Source organism: Callorhinchus milii, unplaced genomic scaffold, assembly GCF_018977255.1.
Source record: "Callorhinchus milii isolate IMCB2004 unplaced genomic scaffold, IMCB_Cmil_1.0 Scaffold10, whole genome shotgun sequence".
Lineage (NCBI taxonomy): Eukaryota > Metazoa > Chordata > Chondrichthyes > Chimaeriformes > Callorhinchidae > Callorhinchus > Callorhinchus milii.
In genome coordinates, this window is record NW_024704751.1 from 9519021 (window position 1) to 9542751 (window position 23731).

The following is a 23731-nucleotide window of genomic DNA, read 5'->3' on the forward strand; positions in this document are numbered from 1 at the left end:
AAGCTCAGTCCCTGACATTGTGTGTGGTTGCTACCACAATTCAGTGTACAGTACTTTCAAAATCTAAAGCCAGTGTCTCTTCAGTTTACATTTAATGTTGAATCTCTCATATTTCTACCGACGTCCGCCTCCATACAGTGCTTGCTCAGCCCTATTTTTGAGCAACTTAGCCTGGTTCCCTTGTCGAGTATGCTGCATTATTCGGATTACTATACTCCTACTATACTATACTATTACTATACTATACTTTGTTGTGGTCACTTTCTTCTGCTGTTATTTTCACAGTTAGCACATTTATGCTGCACCACTCTTTACAAATTTTAAAAAAAAACTAAGTTAGGACTTCATTCTCGCTGTAAGTGGAGTTCTGGTCCTTTCTGTGGTTTGTCCAAACCCACGACTTTGCAAAGAATAAGGGAAGTACAGAGTAGGGGGTCAGATATTGTCTAAACTGTAACTGCAAACCTCAACTGGTTTCCAACTCTGATTTGTACCTTGAGATGAGGCCAGTTTTGAAGTTATTCCACAATCTTATTTTGTTCAATAAAACATTTATATTCTGGAGGTCTTGTAGATTTGCTTTGGTGTATGTGCATGTTTGGTTGAATACAGCTGGTCTGGTGAATTTTGCTATCCTCAATGACTGACCATGAATGACTGTCTACACTGAAGGGTTAGTGATTGTGACTTCATCACTACACGATTGTTTCTGAGCAATGAATTAGAAGCAACAGTTTCACAACAGCAATGACCATGTATTTGTGCAATGCCAATCTGTTTTCTGAGCAAAAGCAAGAAGCTGCTTTGGGTTTAATACAGTACTCCAGTATCTGATTCTTAGTACAGTTACAATTTCATTCCATTATCAAGTCTCAGTCGTTTTTTTTACTAACTGCTCTGATTTCTACTTTGGAGTGTACAGTGCTTCTATTTAAATCCCATCATGAGTTGCTCCTAACGAGAATACATAGTCTTTTTTGATATTACGAACGTGTTGTCTCCTCAGGTGGCTTTGTGGTTGGAAGCACTGCTTTGGTGTAGCACAAAACCCTACAAACCAGAAGGTTACAGGTTCGAATATGAGCTGAGCAACAGTTCAGGGTACAATTGACCTCTGTGCCTCTAGGCTAAGGAATGGAAAGATCAGTCAGTGATCCCACTCCTATCACTATGCACTGACCCCTACCAGAATCTGGCTGGTTGGACAATATCATACAATGCAAATTTAGCATTAAAGAGAAGACTACCAAGAACAGAGCCCTGAGGAACGCCACATGTGATAGTGTGGGAGCAGATCCATGAAGGTGGAGCTGAGAGGAGAGGTGGCGGAGAAAAATAGTGTGATCAACAGGTGGCAAAGATCAAGAAGAACGAGGAGGCAGAGAGAACCCTGGTCAAAGGTAGAATGTTGTTGGTGACTTTCACCAGAGCAGTACTGTAGTCGGGTGGAAGCTGGGTTGGAGGGGTTCACGCAAGGCTTTCTGTGAAAGGAAAGAGTGAAATTGGAAAGCTACACCTTGTTCCAGTACCTTCAATATAAAAGGCAGGTTGAAGACAGGATGGTAATTAGGGTACAAGAATAGGTCGAGGGAAAGTTTTTCTTAAGAAGGCTACTGCGCTGGTGGTCAGAGAGGTTTATGATGTCTGTTAACAGGAGGCAAGGAGGTGGAGATGGGAAGTCTGGAGGTGAGGGGTCTTGAGGTCAAGATAATGGGTTTCATACAGAGGTATAGGAGAGACTGGGTCCCAAGGGGAGGGATGGGAGAGGGAGTGGAGCAGATCCTTTCAATTTTGGACCCATGAAAGTCTCATCTCACATTTGGAAGTGGAGGAAAGGATGGGTGAAGCAAGGACATTGGACCAGGGAGGCAATTGGAGGTGTAGAAAAGGAGCCTGGGGTTCTCCTTGGACTCGGGGATCATCCTTGAGTAGAAGGACGATTTAACTGTGGTTAGGGCGGATTGATAGGTTTTGATGTGGTCCAGACAGATCTGTTGGTGGACTTAAACCAGTGGCCCATAGCTGCAGTTTGAGGCTAGTGTACTGGATTATTTTTTTGCAGGGCGATTACACCGTAGTGTACAGGTATGAGTAACACAGTTTATTTGGCTTCAGGTTCATTTTCAAGAGGAAACATTCTCAACCCGTATCGCCGTGGGCGATATGGTTGCATTTTCTGTTGCACAGTCCCACTCACAAGCTGTTTGAAGAGGCCAAATAGTTGGTCCAAAGCCAGTGTGAATACTTTAGACTTTGTTGTACAATGTCACTTACTGATCTATGTAAGAGGTCAACCATAATTAACTTAGACTATATGGTGACGTGGGAGAGATGGGTGTGTAGTGGTGGGGAGTGTGGGGTGAGATCTGCATGTATGAGTGCTGGGGTGCATGTGGTGTGGCGGGAGGATGAGGTGTGTGTGGGGCGGGATACATTAAGTGGGTGTATGGGGGGTGAGGTGGGTGTGGAGATGTGGGTGATGAGATAGGTATGAGGGGTTGCGGGTGAGATTTTCTGAGGGTATGTGAAGCGTGAATATGCGGGGTGTGAGAATGATGATGGATTGATGAGGGAGAGGGTGAAACAGGAGGGAGAGAGAAGTAATGTTCTAAATATTGTACTTTATGCCTTTTTGTAAAACAAAACTTGTGCCAAAGACATAAACAGCCCTAAACTGATTGAATTACTAGATGCCTATAATGAAAATCTAAACACAATACAAATCTTTAATTGTAGCCCATCTGAAGCAGTGGACTGTGCCTCTCCGATCAATGGGTACAGTCATTGAACACTTAATCTCTGTCCCCACATTGATCCAATCTCTTAATTATTTTTTCTCTTTTTTTAAAAAAAAGTGCTAATTTAACTTCAGCTACAGGAAGTTGTCTTATGATCACAGTTTCTGTTTTGAGAAGTCTACACCCTGTTTTGGGTCACAGTTCAAGATACAAAAGGAGAGAAGTTTAAAGTGACCATAGTGCAAAGCAATTAGCTTGCAGTCACTGTCACATGCCTGCACATTAGCCAAATTCAGAACTCTTTTCCCCTCATTACGGTTGGCAATATTTGTAAGCAGGTTGCAAAAAATACTCTCAAATCAGAAATCATTTGAACTTCTATGCTAACCTTTTGATAGTTTTTCTGCTTATTGTTGGAGGCATATCTATTTCACTCATACTTTCTCTCTCACACACACGTACAGCGAGCATGTTCATAGTTCATGTACGTACATCCAAAAAGATTCCTACAACATTACATTTATAGAGCGCCTTTCACGTCAGGAGGATGTCCCAAGGTGCTGGACAGTCAGGGGTCAGGACCTGAGCATGGGGAGGGGTGGGGTAGGGGTGAGGGAAGGCAGAGAGGTGGGAGGGCGACTGAAGTTACGATTGAAGAGGAGGGTCTTGAAAACGGCCTTGAAGGAGGCAAGGGAGAAAACGGAGCGAAGGTACTGTGGGATGGAGTTCCAGAGCGTGGGGGCAGAGAGGCTGAAAGCCTGGCCACCGAAGGTAGTTGGGTCGGGCGGGAGACATGGAGCAGGCCGGAGCTCGCTGAACGGAGGGAGCAGGCAGGTTGGTAGGGAGTTAGCAGGTCAGAAAGGTAGGAGGGGGCAAGACCATGCTTGGCCTTGAAAGTGAGGACGAGGATCTTAAGTTCGATCCTCTGAGGGATGGGGAGCCAGTGGCGTCGGGCGAAGGTGGGAGTGATGGGGTCACGGAGCCTGGTGTGCGAGAGTACACGAGCTGCAGAGTTTTGGATGATCTGCAGCTTGTGAAGAGAAGAGTTGGGAAGGACAATGAGGAGGAAGTTTCCGTAATCGAGCCTTGATGTGACGAATGCGCGAGTGAGGGTTTCCGCAGCCTGAGGGGTGAGGCAGTGGCGGAGTCTGGCAATGTTGTGGAAGTGGTAGTAGGCAATGCTGGTCATGGCGCGGATGTGCGGGAGAAAAGGCAGTTCAGGGTCAAACAAGACCCCCAGGTTCCTGACTGGCTTGTGAGGTTGAGTGTGCAGCCGTAGAAGCTGATCCTGCCAGCGCCCGAGGTGCGGAGGTGCTGGCGTGACCCAATCAGAAGGGCCTCGGTCTTGCTGATGTTCAGTTGGAGAAAGTTGTCTCTTATCCAGGACTTGATGTCGGACAGGCAGTCGGTCAGGAGTTGAGGGTGGAGGCAGAGAGATAGAGCTGGGTGGGGTGTCATTGTGGGTGGAAATTTACCCCATGTCTGCGGATGATGTCACCAAAGAGGGAGCATGTAGAGGGTGAAGAGGAGGGGACGGAGGACAGAGCCCTGAGGAACACCACATGAGATGGTGAGGGGGCTGGAGGAGAAGCTGTTTGCAGAGAAGAAGTGGAGGCGGTGTGAAAGGTAGGACCTGAACCAGTCAAGGACAGAACCTTGAAGGTTGAGGTCGGAGGAGAGGCGGTGAAGGAGGATTGAGCAATCCGCAGTATCAAAGGCGGCGGAGAGGTCGAGGAGGCAGAGGGAGCCCTGGTCACACATGGTCACAGTTCATATTGCTTCTGAAGCCACTATTTAAGAAAAATGATTTGGTGAATATTTAATTGAAAAATTCAAGTCAATTTTGTGGTATTTCTTAACAAGATGTCTGGGTTAAGTAAGTTGCTTAAATGGGGACTTAACCTGTGAGATCACTCCTTCTAAAGCAGGCATCCCGGGAGCTGATGGAGAATTTTAATGGGATAAGAAATATCACAAATTAAACTGTAGTAACTTTTAACTGAAGACTAGACGTCGAGAGTAAAGAAACAACCAACTTTGTTGTGAGCAAACAGGGCCTGTTATATAATAATAATTGTAAACTTGTTTACTGACTTTTGCAAAGGAGAAATACTGGTTTATTGTTTGTGTGTTTCTAGATTCATGAGACCAGTGCTTCTACTGGATACAGGAGAAATGGAAGATATGCTGTGCCCACAGGGGAATAGGGTTACTATTACCATGAGTCGAGGCTGAAAGTAATAATAATCCTTGCATTTGATATAGCGTGTTATCATGTCTTCGAGACTTCTCAAAGCTCCGCACAGAATAAAGCGAATTAACTGTACATTTTGTGTGCGAAACTCGGCAGCCAATTGTGCACAGCAGTGTCCCGCAAACAATCGGAGATTGAGTGACTAAATTATTATTTTTTTAAGTGATTATTACCCCCGGAAAAGTGATCCGCCAATCGACTAACTACCGGGTTCCTACTTACTGTTAGGTAAACAGTGGCGTGTGGAGTAAGGAAACTTGCCCTGAAATTTCGCCCTGCTCAGGAATCGACCCAGGTCTTCACGCTTGCAAGGCGAGTGCTCTAACCACTAACCTATAGCACAAAGTGTGAGAGAGTTTCACTCTTTCACACTTGTGTGGAGGTTTATCCAAGTAGGTGAAAGCTAAACAGCCATTAGGCACAACATACACAGTCAATTCACTTTATATTCTGTAAAGTGCTTTGAGACGTCTCGAAGACGTGATAAAGCTCTATATCAAATGCTAGGATTGTTATATAAGTTAAAATCATGGATTTCTTTTACCATCCTTTCCAAAATAGTTTGGCAGAGAGAAAAAAAAGTCCCTCTTCAGAATATCCTCTCTGCCTTCCAGTTATTGGTGCATTTTATCAGCCTAGGCTGGATCCAATCTGATGACCAGGTTTGTACATGTCTACTGTTAAGTTTTAAATCGTTACATGGTGATGTAAGGAATTTGCTGGTTTCCTTTTTAGGACAGCAGCCAATAATAATAATATAATATACTAATCCTTGCATTTGATACAGTGCTTTTCATGTCTTCAAGACATCTCAAAGCGCTTCACAGAATATACTGTAAAGTGAATTGACCGTATGTGGGTGAAATGCGGCAGCCAATTGCGCACAGTCGTGGATTGAAAATGACCAATTTATTATTATTTTGTTTAGGAGGGATTATTATTAGGCGTGTGGAGTAAGGAAACTTGCCCAAGGTTTCGCCCTGTCAGTGAGTGGAAGACGCATGATTATGATTTTTCACTTTAACAGTAAGCAAACCCTATTGCTCTTAAAGGCAATGCACTGTCAGAAATCGTTGGCTTTGCAAGCCAGAACAACTCATGTGCTGATGGGTTTATTTGCAGAGGCATGATAGCGAATGATTCCCTCGGTTTGAGTCACAAATTTTGCACGCTGCAAATTCCTAATCTTGCTTGTGCAGTCAGGCGAAGGTATTAAATGGAGATCAGTTGCTTTCTCCAGTGAGTGACGAAGGAAGGTGGTGGGGTGAGCTTTTGCTGCTGGTGCATCTTTGCACCTTTACAAGGTGCAACTTGTAACAAGTGTTCAGCAGCTGTTTCTGCAGAGGCCTGGCCACAGTCAGAAGCCTAAGCTCTAGGTGGAGAATGATGTGTAGCTGGGGAAGGCGAGAGAAGGTAGATAGCCTTCTCTAGTTTGTACTTTAAACATTTGTTTTTACTTTTATCAAAAAGGGTCCAAAAGAGGTTGTTTGCAGCTATGGATCCAATCAAGATTTTTAGAGTACTGTACAATTGCCTTTCTGGTATTGTAATGTAATGCACTGCTCTTTAAGGAAGTTTGTGGTTAGCAAACCAGAAATTTCTGACCGCCCATTGTGTTTCAAAAAGCAAGATCAAATTCATTTTACTTGCATGTCATTGCCTTTTACGCGGTAGCAAGCTTTGCATCTCTCGTAGCTATCTTTAATGATCAAAGCTATATCTTGACAAAAAAAAAGCTTTTTCAACAGTCACATAAAACATCAACAGGCTGTTGACGCAAATTGGGCTCTGGTTTTGTCTTCTATAAACCTGTGAACAAGCGCTCTGGGACTCTACCTCACATATGCAAATGCAATTTATTGTTGCGAATGTCATTAACACTAAATTAAGTTTATACAATAAGAATAAACTTTGACTGAAACACACAAGTTTATCGCTTAAAATTATCGTCCAGTATTTAACTGCTAATCACTGCCGCTAGTGTAACATTCATTTAAGATGTTCAAAGGTAATGGGATCTCTGATGTAAGGGGTGGCAGGGCTTAATAACTGTGATGTGCTTCAGTACCTTTAACAATAGCTGCACATTCTGTCCAAATCAGTGTTCAGATGACAATACAGTATCATTAAAAACTAAAGAATGAGATTCTTACAATCTGCTGCTTGCAGTCCCATAAGATTAAAATCCAGGTTAAGTGTTGCATTACAACTACTGAATGCATATCCTGTTTTTACATTACCACTTTTCTGAATAAAGTTGCTGCAATATTATTTTAACATCAAGAAATCGCTGGTTAAATAATAATCTTTGCTTTGATGTAGTACCTTTCACATTGGGAGTACATCTCAAAGTACTTCACCGGATTTACAGATTTTGTAGGGCAATGCCTTCAAAAGGGAGCTAAAATTTGTTTTGCTTGTATGTCGTTGGTTTAATGTGGTATCAACTATTGCATCTATTGATGACAAAACTTGTATCTTTTGACAAAAAAAAGCTTTAAATCCAAGAGGGCGTTTTAATTTTCTCGTATAAATGTATTGTTCAAAAATCTTATTAAAATGGTCCTAGTTTCAGGTAATAAATATTATGCATGTTACTATGGGCAGGAGTCTGTGACAATGGACAAGAAAAAGGACTCGGCCCTTTTAGGAGTATTAATTTCCACTTGTCTGAGGCCAAGGAGAATTTTGAGTTGCTCTATTTGCATTGAGTAGAATTTAAAAAATCTTTTCACTCCATGGAATAGTTCCCCACTCCAGAATTTCTCCAACCAAATTCATCCCTGAAACATTGGTTATTCATCTCATTGTTTGCAGGCCGTTACTGAAGCGCTGCTCTGTTTCCCTCCATAACAACATTTACTTTATCCATTTCTAATTTATCTCAATCTGCAAATGGCTTTGAGATGTTTCTTTTACGTAAGGGGCTATTTAAATGTAAGTTGTGTAAGTTTGAGGGTGTGGTCGCCCGCTGGTACCTTGTCCAAGTGGCGATTCATCATTAGAAAGTTAATCTACTTCACGTCAGGCTTTTCGATGCACTTAGATTATTCCTCGTAACAATGAGGAATAAGATATCCCTGGAGTCTTCAAGACCGATGTTAAAATGCCTCTGATTGGAATCTTGGAAGATGAGGAGAATAAATGACCCAATTAAGTAAATTAATCTTCCAAAACGGCACAGTGCACACACAGTATTGGAAAAAAATGAAATGGGAATAGCTGAAGGGGAACTTTCTCAATGAAGAAGAAAGAAGCCGGGGTTATGCTCTGCAAAATCTTTCTCTCATAGATTTCCATTTCTAATCATGAAGAAAAGTGAGTTGCATGCTCCCCGGAGATTTTCATAATATTTATTTTCCCAGCAAACGTGATCCAACCGCTTACGCCCAGATAAAAGAGGCAAGGAGTTTGTAATAGATTCAGTATTGTAATTGGTATTTTTGAAACTTTAGAAGCAAGCCGAGGAATCCTAATTCACTTTACAGTATGTTCTGTGAAGCGCTTTCACACATCTCCAAGACATGATAAGGCGCTATATCAAATGCAAGGATTATTATTGTAATGTCAAACCAGTGGGATTTGTTTTCTTCCCTTTAAAAAAATATAGATTTTATTTCTATAGTGAACAAAATGTTAACGTAGATTGCAAAATCTAGCAGATCCCATTGTTTTAAGTACATGTGGCTGTAATGACACTTGACAGCGAATGTCCAGCAGCTATCTGACTGTGGGAGACATCACAGCTGATCATAGTGTCATCTTCATTGGATGCCCTTAAATGCACAAGTTTCAGCAGGAGCCGGAGTACACTGATCGGCAGGCTTCCACATGAAGAATGTCCACTTGAGCATAGTTCCAGAGGGTGTTTGGGAACTGAACTCTACTAAGAGTTACTATTGTCAAGACAACAACGGAAAAAAATCCATGGAAAGCATAGTATCATATTGCATGTTAACCTTTTGGGAGTGTCTTGTGTGTTTGGACTCTGGTAGATAATTGATGTGGGTGGCTGTTGCACACTTGCGAGCTGCAGTTTTCTTTTGCACTTTCCCAACACTGAAAGTTAGCTTATCAGAAGCTAAATAGTAACTGGGGAATATCACGTTCCTCGTCCTGGCCATAGCAGATCTGGTCTGATTAATCCTCCTGTTGAGCAGAAGTGAAAGGCAAGCATTATTCTGTACTTGGGACTGAATGCATTGGGTTTAGGTGTCAGTTTGGCTTAGGTTGTGGGTTCCAGTTGATCTTTCACGTTCATTCTGGTGCGGTATTGATGAAGCACTACATTATCAGAGATGTTGTACTTCAGATATCAAACTGAGGTCCTGTTTGCCTGATCCAACTGAGTTTAGATTCTAGATTATGTGATGTTATTTGAAAAGGGAAATAATGTTTCTCAGTGTCCTCCTGCCCAACAATCCTCCAGAAAAATAGGTCATTCACTTCAGGACTATCAAATAGCTGCTGCATTTGCCAACAAGTGCACAGTCACTGCACTTGACGGAGGTTCCCTATAAAGGCCTTTGGAATTTTTTGACTTTTTAGATGCTATATCAAAAGCGAAGATTATTATCAAACAGACATAAGCCTGCAGTTGTTTATGCTCAGCACCCAGTAAATTGCATTGCAGAACTGTGGTTCACACCAACACTTCAGTCCGCTTCCTAATCCACACTTGAATCTGATCTAGAAAGTAAATCTAGAAAAATAGTTTCAGATTTGCGAGAGCATACAATATAAAGGGCTAAATGACAAGTGTAGGCCAGGCACCAGCAAGTACTCCTTTATACAGAGGACATTTGGAGTAGGTCAGCAGAGAGGGTAGTTGAGCTGAGAACTCTAGATTAATTCAAGAAATTGCTAGATGGTATAATGTGAAGTCGTAGATGATGTGATGGGTTGGCTCTCTGGAAGAATGAGATTTATGTGGTCTGGTTCGGTCGGTAGCATTCTGACCTCCAGGAGGTTGTGGGTTCTAATCCAACGTCGCAAGTTCAAACTCAAGTAGTCTAAGTTGACATTCCAATGCAGTTAAACCAAGTCTGCCTGTTCAGGTGGATGTTATCCAATGGCACTGTTCGATAAGAGAAAGAACTTTCTCTCATTGTCCTGACTAACAATACACCCAAATTGTTAATTAATTTAATGGCTGTTTGTGGAATATTGCTGTGACCAATTTGGAAGTCACTTTTTGCATACAAAATGCACAGTCACTAAGCTTTAGTGCGCAGAATCAACTTTCCAAAGCATATGCCCCCCCTTTATTGACAAAAGTTGACTTTGCACACTACCTGTTTCTTTAATTCAAAGTTTGGTGCCACTCAATGCATCAAGCCCAAAAGTTGTGAGTGACTGATACATTGATGAAGTGGATGAAGCCACATTCAGGGACTTGTGACCTTACATTTCTAGTTTTTAAGCTTTTTTTTGCTATAATTTGTGGTGAAGTATTGATGGGGAGTGATTGGATATTGTAAATGTTTCTTACATTGTAGTATATAATGTATTTGTATACATAATAGCTGCACTGGTAATATTTTCCAGATGGTGTAGATTTCTGTCTGTAGTAGGCTCTAACAGTGTGGAATTTTGGGTGGTATAATGTTGCTGACGGACACCATGGAAACAGGAAGTCATTAGCACCATTGGGGGAAAGGTGTGACTTAGTAGTCCTACTGGTCTTCTCTTTGTGGTGAATCGAATTTTTGGTGTGTGTGTAGTGTGTGTAACTATACACTGTCTATATAGATCGGTTATTGTCTCTTGTTACATTAGGAATGCCATTTGCCTAGTTTCCAGTGCATTTGCAGTCTTTCACATGTCATACAATACTAGATGGGAGCGTGTGGCTTTTACCTGGTAGCAAATAATAATATTGTATTTGATACAGTGCCTTATCATGTCATTGAAACATCTCCGAGCACTTCACAGAATATATTGTAAAGTGGATTGACTGTATTTTGTGAGCAAAAAGCAGCAGCAAATTGTGCACAGCAGTGTCCCACAAATATTGTGGGCAAGGGCCAGGTTTGCAACACGAATTGAATTCCTCTGCAGTGTCTATGTTTCACTCTAGTGACTGAATAAATGGCAAAATGTTTATTTCCTTTTTCACTGGTTGAGAATTCTTTGCAACTGTCTTGCTTTGAAAAGGATATTGACGCTTGCTCGTTTAACCAATGCTCTGTTGAATAAACAGGAAGTGTTTAGTGCCACTGGAAGATAATATGTGATTTAGCACTTTAGAGGTTTAAAACCAGTTTCATCTTTGTGTTGAATCAATGGAGTTGTGGCAGGTACTGACTTTTTCTCCAAAATAATTATTCTATGCAGCCACGTAGGAGGCAAATGTCAACTGCAATTTGTTCTCAAAGTATTTTCCGATGAAGGAGGTGGTCAAGCCTTCAGTGATGTGATTGAAGCTAAGGTTCTGTTTTGTAACCCCAGTCTACATCGATCACGCAAACAGTTTTGAGACCAGAAGTCTAAGAAGCGAGCTGCCTAGCTGATTGCCATAGGCCTGGATGGCGCAGCCCAGCTTTATTCCCAGTGATTAAGGAGGCTGACTTCAGAAGTGGTATTACTAATATTCAGTGCTCGTTACAGCAATCTTTGGCCCATCAAACCAACCAAAATTTAACTTGAACTTAAAATGAACTTCATGATGACTTTGCCATCTCAGCATTTCCTGACTGTAACTTGACACTTATTATTGCAGTGGAAAAGCAGTCTCGTTTTTTTTGTTTTGCATGGATTTTCATTTTTGTGGAATTTTGACAAAACCTCTCCACAAATGGAATTGCAGTTATTTTAATTGTATAAAAATAAATCTAGTATTTGGCATCCAACAGAAAATCAGGCGGAATCATAAAATCGCGATATTTAGATCCCATGAAATTAAAGGGTTTTCGGTAATTGAGATGCTTTTGTTTATTTACAGTGCCTCTGACACAACCAGGCAGAAATGGATGACTTGCAGTTTATTATAGCAGACGTTTTAACTTAGCTATGTAAGCGGTTCCAGTCTATGACTGAAACTTTCATAATGTGTGGAGACTTGTAGTGTAGTGCTTAGAGCACTTGCCTCGCAACCGAGATGACCTGCATTCGATTCCTGGGCAGGGCGAAACGTTGGGCAAGTTTCCTCACTCCACACACCTGTTTACCTAGCAGTAAGTAGCAACCTGGTTGTTAGTCGATTGGTGGATCACTTTCCAGGCTAATAGCCCCTTTTTTTTAAAATAATATAAATAGTTTGGTCACTCAATCCACGACTGTTTGTGGGACACTTTCTGTGCGCAATTGGATGCTGAGTTTTACCCACAAATATACAATCAATTCAACCGGTATTAAAAGAATTAAGGGAACAATGAATTGGGGGATGGAGGTTAGGTAAAAATTAGCTTTGAAGATGGTGTGGAAGGTGGGAGGAGGAAGAGAAAAGCGCACTGTAAAGAATTAACACTCTGAACAGAGTTGCAGCTGAGGGCTCATTAACCAACCAACAATGTGCAAATGAAATTAAGTGCTGTAAAATATTTTGTTTCATTTCCCTTGGCACATGTAATTGGTCGGGGCAAATGAAACCATGAAGCTGGTCAGCTCTATTTGCACAGGGAAATGAGTCAGCTATGTTAGTCTTCATTTACATAGTCAAAAGACCCTTGTTTTCAAATAATATTGCTTCTGTTTCTGATGCTGTTCCCTCAATCAGAGGAAACCAATGGACCTTAGCCTTTCAACATAATCATCTCTTTACCCTTTTGAGTGATTTAACAGGATGCACATATAGTTTCTGTCAAAGCTTTGGTCTGTTCCACATGAGAGCATTCCAGAGGGTATATTTTCTGCCCCTAGAAATGGTTACACTTTAAGCAGCTGGAGGCCCATTTCCTAGCTATGTTAAAAGTATGTGTAATAGGGCTATTGGCAAGAATGTGTTCCTCATTGCAATACAGTTGATAGTGTCAGCGTGCCAGGAAGTTCTGTCCTTGGATCTGGATTTCTGTAATGAGAGTGAGTGTTACGCTGAATTAGGATTGCTTATGTGCACGTGTTACAGATATGTTTGATGCCAACTGCTATACAGGTCTATAGTCTGAAGCATTATTTCTGTCCACAGTAGTTCTCTTCACCATGAAACCTTGATGCTGATTTTACTGTAGTTTCAAAAGTTGCAGTTTGTAGAAACTGTCGCGCTGTGAAGTTTTAAGCCATTTAAACTGGAAATGTACTTTTGAACTGAGGTTATTGGTGTGCTACTTTAGCACTGAAGTGTGTAAATAGCTATTATTGAGGTTTTTTTTTACATACACACTGACGTCAATGACCACAAGTGAGCAATGGAATGCACAATACTCTGCGACTGTTTGGCTAGAACCTATCTTGTCGATTAGCCAAAGGGCACCTGTGTTGACAGGGAAAAGCTGTGCAGTCACGTCAACTACAGCTTGTTGCTTTAATGGAACAGTGATAGAAAATATTACTGTCAAGCTTTCCCAGTTGTATTCTCCTTTTCATGGAAGGAAGGAAAGTATGTTCACAAGAGAGAGTGAGAGCTAGGAGCTTCGGTCTGTCTCATTTGGTAACATGAGGTCAAATATCATTCATATTCAAATAATTTGTTTTACCTTGGTGTCAATGTTGAGGGTGGAATTCATAACTGCACTCTCCTAGTTTGTATGCTTAGTGCACTTTTACCCACTTGGCCACTCAGGGAATTTACCAGTGACGTGTGTTTAACTCTCGGGCTTCTGAATCAGAGTATTAACTGACTCAGTTAACAGGAGAAGCAATGGTAGCACTAGTGTAATAATAATAATCCTTGCATTTGATATAGCGCTTTTCACGTCTTCTAGACATTTCAAAGCGCTTCACAGAATAGACTGTAAAGTGAATTGACTGTATATTTGTGGGCGAAATGCGGAAGCCAATTGCGCACAGCAGTGTCCCACAAACAGTCATGGATTCAAATGACCAATTTATTATTGTTTTTTTTGAGGGACTATTATCAGCCGTGTGGAGTAAGGAAACTTACCCAAGGTTTCACCCTGATGGGAATCGAATCCAGGTCTCTCCAGGTGACTTGAGGCAATTTGGTTGGAGCTAAGGCATATATAGATGAGATAGAGAGCAGCACATTTTATTTTGTAGCAGACAGAAATATACGTGACCTTGGAGGACCTGTACTTGATACTAACCCTAAGCCAGGAGTTATCAGACATAACATTGCTTAGTTTGATCAAGACAAAATTTACCAGAACCAAAGAGAAATATTACCTGAGGTACTTTTTAGATCCTCTCTCCCCCCGCTCCCACTCCTGTCAGCTTTCACACAATATTAATGTAGATTGGCCAATATTTTCTTTATTGCTGCTAATTCCCAAGGGAGCAGATCCAGTGATTTTGAAGTAACCGCAGGCGTTTGGTTTTTATGCTCAGTGGAGCTGAGCACAGCTGGAATTCATTTTAGTGCTATTAAGTTGAAAGTGTGAAAAATTTGGGTTCTGGCTATAATAAGCCAATATATATAGTATGTATCATAGAATTGTAGGAGACCCATTACTGTAATTTCCTCCAAATTCTTCCTAGTGGCTGATGAGTGCCACTTCCTACCAATAAAACCTCCTGTTTCATTTAAGAACCTGCCCCAGTGTACAGCCAGCAAGGACACTTTATGGCATCAACTGGATAAGCTTTACAAGAGCATAGGATTGTCTGTTTTCTCAACCTTCAGCTGATTGCTCTCTGTTGACCACGTGATTGGGCCTATTTGCCTAACTATGAACTGTAAGGCTGATTTCTAAGCTTCACACTGCTTGAATACACATTTATCTTATAGTTTATAAGCTTTTGTTACCAGCCTCATAGGAATAAAATAATAATCCTTGCATTTGATATAGTGCTTTTCACGTCTTCTAGACGTCTCAAAGCGCTTCACAGAATATACTGTAAAGTGAATTGACTATTTGTGGGCGAAACGCTGCAGCCAATTGCGTACAGCAGCGTCCCATTAAAAGTCATGGATTGAAGTGACCATTTTTATTAGGTTTGTTTTTCTTGAGGGATTATTATCAGGAATGTGGAGTAAGGAAACTTGCCCAAAGTTTCGCCCTGCCGGAAATCGAACCCAGGTCTCTCGCTTGCGCGGCGATTATTCTTCCACTGAGCTACAAGACTCCTCTATCGGGCAGATAGAAAAACTACCTCCATCTCATGTGAAATGTAAACCTATGGCTGAAAGTCAATATGTGTGGAATGCCTTGAGACTGCTAGGTTCTGGCTGCTTATGATGCGAAGAGCTTGGACGTTTTGCAAGACTGACTGACTGACTTACACCCTCCTATGATTCCATAGAATGTGCCGACCTGACTGGTTATTCTTCCTTGTGAAGATGGTAAGTTCTTCTGATAATTGCTAGAGATACAGGGAACCCTTGTTATAATGTTGAGGTTTAATTCCATGAACTCAGATCCTTCAGTTGATCTGCTCATTGCTTTGTGGTGTCACATGAGGTGGCATAAAAATGGTCGCTGGTCAGTACTTTTGGATTGTTGGGTTGCTGCTAAGTGCCAAGTATTTCCTGGTGGGAGGTTGCTAGATACTGGGTGGCCACCTGCACTGCAAACTTTGCATAAAATTTCAACCAGTCAATGCCAGAGGTGCAGCCACTTGTGGCTTACTGGGTCCACAATGCAATTCTGCTATAAGACGTCTTGCATTAAAACTGTGTTGTTCTGTAACAATGTCTAACTTAAATGTTCCCTTTATTATGGTTCCATTTCGTTTTCAAAAGAGTATGCCACCCAGACTGATCACTGGCAAATGGGTTCTTTGTGAACAGATGTAATGTACTGCATATTGGAAGTTTAAAAATAGGAGGCACATGCATCTTGGAGATGGAACAGAACACGCCAAAGGGGAAATAGAAAGAGGCCTAAGGGTCTTAGTTATGTACCAAACACTGGAGCAGCAATAAACAAAGCAAACATGATTCTTTGTAAGTTTATCAAAATCAGTTGAATCCACAGACATCATGCTGAATCTACACATTTCTCTGGTTAGGTTGCAGCCTAACCCTAATGTGGAGTATTGTCAGTTTTTATTCACAAAATAAAACTGTCGGTACTGTTGGGAGTTGGGGGGTGAAGGGCTTTTGTTTTTCTGTCTCAACATGGGTGTGAAAATTAACAACCCCCTGGGTAGAATCAATAAAGATTGAAATTTAACATCCACTTAATGGCACTTACAATGTAATAATGAAGTCCTGTAGCATATTGCTTGGAGCACTTGCCTCGCAAACTCCAAATTATTTATTATTATTATAAGAACAGTTTAATTGAGTTTTTCCTTCTGACCTAAAAGCTTTGTGTTCGAAAATGTGTGCTCTAGCTTCTTGGGAAACTTTCTGTGTGCTGAGGTTTTATAACTCATGATAATTTTTCTGTTGGGGGAGATGCATTGAGATTTGTGTTTATTGCAAATGGGCTGCAAAACTCAATTTTACCATAAAACTGTGTATATATTTTGCTCCAGAAACATTAGCTGCAGAGTTAATGAAATGTGTCTTTAGCATACTGTATATAGTAAGAATTTGGGTTTAGAAATGAGCAGAACTATTATACACTGTCAATCAATGTTCATTACGTCAGCAGTTTCATGGGCTGTGCTCTATGATGTTGCTCGTGTACTGTCATAGCACTGTATCCGAGAGAATGCACTTCCCTGACATTGTGTTCTTTGAGATACTTTCAAAATTCACTGATTTACCTGGGGAACGTGAGCTAAATAAAGAATCGTGGATGCATAAGCGTGAGGACAAGGCAGCAATTCATCAATGGATCCGCCTGACTGATTTTGGAATTGTCATCTGAGCCTCAGACAAGAGGGCTGCTGTGAAATCTCTCCCATGTATTTTTGAAAATGTATTCTGTGGAATTGCTGGAGGTAGTTTTTGCTTGTTCGGTGTATTTTCCTGGCAGCATCTATGATGACCTTGGCAATGACTCTCTGCAATTAATAACTTTCTTGCTGAAGGATTGATTGTCACAATTGCTGCAATGTTATCAAGTGGTAACCTACACTGTGTTTATGTGGAACATTTGGTGATAAATTGTTGTGACTTTGGCTGGTGGAAGAGCACTGGGATAGCTGTTCAAAGGGACATTCAAAGCTCTTGTCTTTTTGAGTGTTAATATTGTTCAAAAGGCAACACCCAATTTCTGATGTTCTGCATATGCACAAATTGCTTTTAGGTTCAGGTGTCATGATGCAGTCCTTAGTGGTTAGAGCACTCGACTAGCAAGCATTTCTTGGGCAGGGCGAAACTTTGGGCAAGTTTCCTAACTCCGCATGCCTCTGTTCACCTAGCAGTGAGTAGGAACCTAGTTGTTAGTTGATTGGTGGTCCGCTTTCCGAGGATAATAATCCCTTTCTAAAAAAAAATGTGGTCACTCAATCCACAACATTGTTTGTGAGACACTGCTATGCCCAATTGGTTGCCGCGTTTTATCCACAAAATACACAATATGCACAAGTGCAATGGAGATAATTTACTATCTGAAGACCCCTAACAGGTTGCCACTTCACCTTGTAGTAAACAAGCTGTGAATGACCTTTGTTATATCCATTGGCTCCCTGTCCTTCAGAGGATTCAGTTCAAGATCCTTGTCCTCACCTACAAAGCCCTCCATGGCCTCGCCCCACCCTACCTCTGTGACCTCCTTACCCCCTACCAACCTGCCCCACCATTGGCGGGAGAGCCTTCAGACACTCTGCCCCCAACCTCTGGAATTCCATCCCCCAATCACTCTGCCTCACCCCCTCCTTAGCCTCCTTCAAGTCCTGCTTCAAAACCCTCCTCCTCGGTTATGCTATCGGCCACCCCCCTTCCCCTCCCTTCTCCTCCCCCTGACTCCAGCTCAGGTCTAAAATGCTGTACACTGTCCAGGGCCTTGGGACATCCTCCCAACGTGAAAGGTGCTATACAAATGTAATGTTGTTGTTGTTATTAACCTGCTCTATGTGATTGCACAAGTATTAAAAAGCAAGATTTTTAATCTAGTATTTGTTCAATAGTGACAAGACATTTGTTGATTTAACGTTGCGAAAAGGTGAAGGGAAATGCTGATTAACCATCAATGACTATTTGTTGACTAATCATTCATGTGATCATACTACAGTATTTAGTAAATCCAACCTGATCAATTGTAGCTCTTGAGGGTAACTCCTGCTGTCCTTTAAGTCCATTTGAGCTTCATATATTGGCTAGTTACAGTGCTTCCAATAATCTAACATAACAGTGTTAGCTACGTTATGTGAATGATGCAATGTAGCCTGTTTGTTTTTTTAACTGAACTGTAAGCCAACCGTATTGCATTTTATGAAGCTGCTGAGTATAATTGTGCAGTGCCAAACCACTGACCAGCACAGAGCTTGTTAAAATCTTTTGAAACATGGAGGATAATTTCAGTCCAGTGTCCCAGTTCAGTGTGGGTATAGAGTGGGATTGAATGGGCAGCTTGCTCAGAGAGCCAGTGCAGACAGTTCATTTCTATGATTTGATGTCAGTTGTGTGTTCCTGTTTTATCCAGTATTCTTTTTCACTTATCTCTATTTTCACAAATGTATGCCAAAATTGTTTTATCCCCATCTACTGTAGAATATAACTTTGGCAGCAAGTATTGTTACAGACTCTTCAGCTCAAAAAAATGCCGCTTTGCGACGTCTCAAAGACATTATAAGGCTCTATATCAAATGCAAGAATTATTTTGATTATTGCCGCCTCCTGTGCTGCAAAACTGAATGATTTAATCTCTTGCATATTGTCCAGTTGGAAATTCATTTGTTCTTTGGCCCAGGATGCAGAGGAGTACTTACCGTGTTGATGTTTTGATCTATTTTGGCAATGTAGTATTTTATTTTTCAAGTGACTGAATTTACTGCCATAAAAATTACAGGGTATCCAGATTTCTATGCATGGGTGATGTCCTACATAGCATCTAGAATAATAACTGTCTGGAAGGCATCCAAGGTTCTAATTCCATCAATCAGTTCTGAAGCCTTAAATCTTCAGAATAATTTTTGAATAATGTATATATCCTGTGGTTATGTGAATGTTTGTTGTGTATTCTCAACCAAGTGTTCTGGTAATGTTTTTTTCAGATTTTGTTTTAATACTAGTTTTTGCATGACTTAATAGTAATAAGAATCCTTGTATTTGATACAGTGCCTTATCATGTCATTGAGATGTTGCAAAGCGCTTCATAAATATTGTAAAATGAATTGACTGTATATTTTGTGGGTGAAACGTGGCAGTCAATTGCACACAATCCCACAAACAGTCATGTATTAAGTGACCAAATTATTACTTTTTNCATCCCTGCGGCAAAGCTTTGACTTGAGGTGTATGCCAAGAGTGATGCCTGTTTGCTTACAGTCACCACACTTTACAGTAAATCTTATGAAGCTCTTTGAATAAATCTTGATAACACGATAAGCCACAATATCAATTACAAGGATTATTATTGTTGTTCAAGCACAAATCCCAGCACCATTATAAGATTGGAAGAACTAAATTAATTTATTCAGATCATGTCTTCAAGCTTGCGTGTGCATCTACATGCTTCTGACCCACAAGTGAACTAGAGCTGGTCACAGACTGTAAGTGCCAGGGTATTTGACTGTGTTCCAAGTATATAGACGTCATCGCGCATGTGATGTTCCTGTGGATTTGTGAAACTTTCAGTCAACCCAACCTCCCCCTAGATAACGTAATGGACGCTGAGAGCTGGGCCTGAATGTCTGGTTGCTTCGCTCTGTTGTTTTTCTACTTTCGTTATTTAGGTAAAGGATGATTATTATTATTTTTAATAATAAAGGCTCTGTGTGTGAACATAGAGAACGTAATGCAAGTGGTAGTATCAGCCAGTATGGGCACCGCCAACACTGTTTTAAGCCTGATGTTATTTAGCTCTGAATGGTGCTGGGAGATTCAACACCAATAACAATTGCAATTATATAGCGTCCTTCACATGAGGTAGCATCTCAGAGCACTGAACAATGGTGTACTCTGACGCCAAGTCGAGGAGAAAGAGGAGGTGCCTCTAAGCATAGTCAGAGAGGAAGACTGGAAAAGAGGGAGCAAGACATGGGGATTGAGACAGATTCAAATGGGGAGGGGGAGAATAAAAATTAGATATTAAATTGCTTTACTTTTTATATAAGGGTATTTTTAACAGTCCAATCACATAAGAACATAAAGTATGGTACAAGAATCGGCTATGGTCCTTCCAGCACACTCTTTCCACTATAGAAAACTACCCTATTGTAGACATCACTCACTCATATGCTGGGAAAACGTTATTTGTAGATGCTTGCTGAGCCACTAAAGAGTAAATGGAGTGGTTACGATTAATAATGCGGAATGTATGAAGCTTATTGAAACTACAAACTTGTGGAGCACTTATATACACACACACTATATTGGTTCATTCCACTTCAAGGCGCTATTTAATATGTAGAATCTGTAACTGTCGAGTACAAAAATCAAGGTACTTTTGAGATTGTGTGTTAAATATTTTTGGTCATTATCAATGTTTTTTTGCCAAGTCAGCTAAAGATGAAAACTATTGTGAGGCTATTAGCCAAACCACACAAGTGAAGATTATTTAGATTGTCTGCAGAGAATCTAGGTAGATATAGTTCTTGGGCGTTTGTACAGTCATTCAGTTCAGATCAGACACAGTAGTTTCCTTTGCTCCAATTAAATATTGGATGTCATTTTATTTTTTTATTTCAGCCTTCATCACATCTGTGGGTGAATGAAACCTAAGTGTGATATTTATGTGTTTGCTCATGTCTGGGTATAAAAACATCCCAGTTGATTTTGTTTCTACTGTCTTCCGGGACAATTTATTCCACATTTTCACAATGCTCTGTGTGAAAAATTGTTTTCTGATTTTACTTCAGTTGTCAGCTTGACTCAATGATAGCACTTTCACTTCTGAGTCAGAAGATTGTGGGTTCAAGACGGGATATGAACTCACAGTCTAAGCTGCGTTTGCCTACAAATACACACAGACACACCTTTTCACAGTAAATCCTGTGGAGCACTTTGAGACGTCCTTCCGATGTGATAAAACGCTATAAAGCATACCAGATGCAAGAATTCTTATTAGGGTCTTAGCACACTGGAAGAGGTAGGTTTTAAGTTAGGATTTAAACATATTTACATGGATGACAGGATCCATCTTATTCCTATCATGAATACTAGCAATCCTTTTCCATTATAAACATACAATTTAAAAAAAAGTGTTAGTGATCAGCACACAATAGGCCCCAGCAAATCCTTAATACACCAATTGCAGCAATCTAATTGGATCTCACTCCTTTACTCAGCAAGGGAAAGGTTACCTGCTGCTAAATTTTGTGCTAACCATCTGAGATGACTTTATTGGCTGAGGTGAGAGTGTAGGGGTGACTGGTATTGGTTATGTACAATATGAATGAACCATTTAATGTTAATTTCCTGTTTTAATGGGTGGAAAAGATAAAGCAATCCTTGATCTTGTGAACTGTTGAATAGAACTTATCAATAAAATCTGTTTATTACCGGATTCTGTAAAGTGAAAGAGTTCATCTGCACTCTGGGGGATAGAAAATATTAGCAATTTTTTATTGGAACATGAAAAATTTAAGATATCATTTCTGTTTAAGATTTGGCAGATGTGTGGTGGAAGGAATGTATTTTTCTGTGTTCAAAAATGGAGTGTGTGTATTCTTGCTCTTAAATTGTACCCCCACCTATATGACTCTCGTACCTAACTTTTGGGCACAATATAGGTGTCAGCTTGCCTTAGTTAGTTGTCCTCTTGCCACTGGTCAGAAAGTTACGGGTTTGAGCCCTGCATCAGGACATAAGTTGATAGGTCCAAGTTGACACTCTAATGAATGTTGAGGAATGGGGGAACAATGCCTTGTGTATTCATCTCATTACTATAACATAAAGTATTTTAGCTAAAGCAGTCTGAGATCAGAGACCGTATCCAATAGGCATCTCAAACCTGCAAGAGTTTAATACCTCTTAGATATTCATATAACTCGCTCTGAATCTCCAGCACTTGTGTGTGGTGTATAATATGTACAATGTACAGTCATATATATGGTATGGGCAAAAATAGTCTGTTTGCTGTTCTGGCAAATTTAATTTGTTTCTTATTTTAATGCAGTTGTGATCCGTTCAGCTCTGAATAACAATTTTGCTACAGTGAGAGCCTGAAAGTCTTCAATTGGTTGCAGAAAGTACAGGGAGATTTTCTTTCTGTTGTCCTTTGAGTGATGGTGGATAGACCAGACCAAAGCTCTCTTTCTAGGCTCCCGTCAACGACTTCTCACCACAGGCACTGACAGCATTAACGTACATTGTTGTGGACTTCACCGCCCAGAACCTCATTGTCTTGTTTGACTCCCACTTGTCCTCCAAACCCCAAATCCATTCTCTTACCCACTAAGCTTTCCACATGTATGCTTCCACCGCCAACTCCGGAACCACCCTGCCAACCTGACTGCTCCCTTCCCTCAGCGAACACTAGCGTGATAGATACTATATAAGTGTACATTGTATTATTGTAGATCTCGGCCCTCCTCAAGCCAAGCTGCCAAGCAGGGACTCTTGCTTTCTGAAACTCCTCCTGATAAGTGCACTCTTCTTTTGGCTGTATGTGTTTGGAGTCATTCTCTCGGGATGAGGAGGGCAGCAAAAACGAGTTAAAGTATTCGTGGTAGAGGACAAAATTTAAGTTGGGAGTTTTTAGAAGTATTAGCAAATCACTTGGTATTGTATTATTTTAAAAACTGCGTAAAGCACTTTGAGACTCCTGTCGCGAAAGGCGCTATATAAATGCCAATTGTATTGTGTAAAAGGTCCAAAGTAATGCAAATGCATTCATGAAGTTAAAACCTCTTTTTGTGACAAAGGAGGTGAAATTGGAATAATTTGGACCAATTTTTAAATACATAATTTCAATGTGTGATCTTAGTAAACTCAATAGCTTAGTTTGTAGTGGAATGTGACGTGTGGAACAGAAAGTATCGGGGATATATTGAGGGATATGATGTACTTTTAAAGAGGAAAGTCCAATAGTGCATAAAACTTTCTGTTGTGGAATTAAGGACTCTGCTTATTAATGGCATTAATGAATAGAATATGCTTCAGGGAAGACAGAGGGAAGAAATTTACCTACTGCCTGTAAAATCCATATTTCACCAATGTGAACATTACATATTGTGCACAGGTGTGACAACACATTGTGCAATTTTATTTGAAAACCCCCAAGGTATTTTACTGCAACCTAGGTGTAATAGGATCTTGTGGGTGGTTCTATGATTAGTCACTGGAATTTGAGTGACTTCTTTTGTGCTTGAAGATATAATAATATAATAATAATCCTTGCATTTGATATAGCGCTTTTCAAGTCTTCTAGACGTCTCAAATCGCTTCACAGATTATGCTATAAATGAATTGACCGTATATTTGTGGGCGAAACGCGGCAGCCAATTGCGCACAGCAGCGTCCCACAAACAGTCATGGATTGAAAATGACCAATTTATTATTGGTTTTTTGCTGTAGAGGGATTATTATCAGGCGTGTGGAGTAAGGAAACTTGCCCAAGGTTTCGCCCTGCCTGGAATTGAACCCAGGATGTAAAGATGTACAGTCTAACATGAAGTTAATTTT

At 40.7% G+C, this 23731-nt stretch overlaps 1 protein-coding gene across 3 annotated transcripts in view; it reads left to right on the top strand.

The window, feature by feature from the left end:
• LOC103180532 (lysine-specific demethylase 2B) overlaps positions 1-23731 on the top strand; it is a 66321-nt gene that overhangs the window by 5104 nt on the left and 37486 nt on the right. The gene's annotated exons all lie outside the window — the stretch shown is intronic.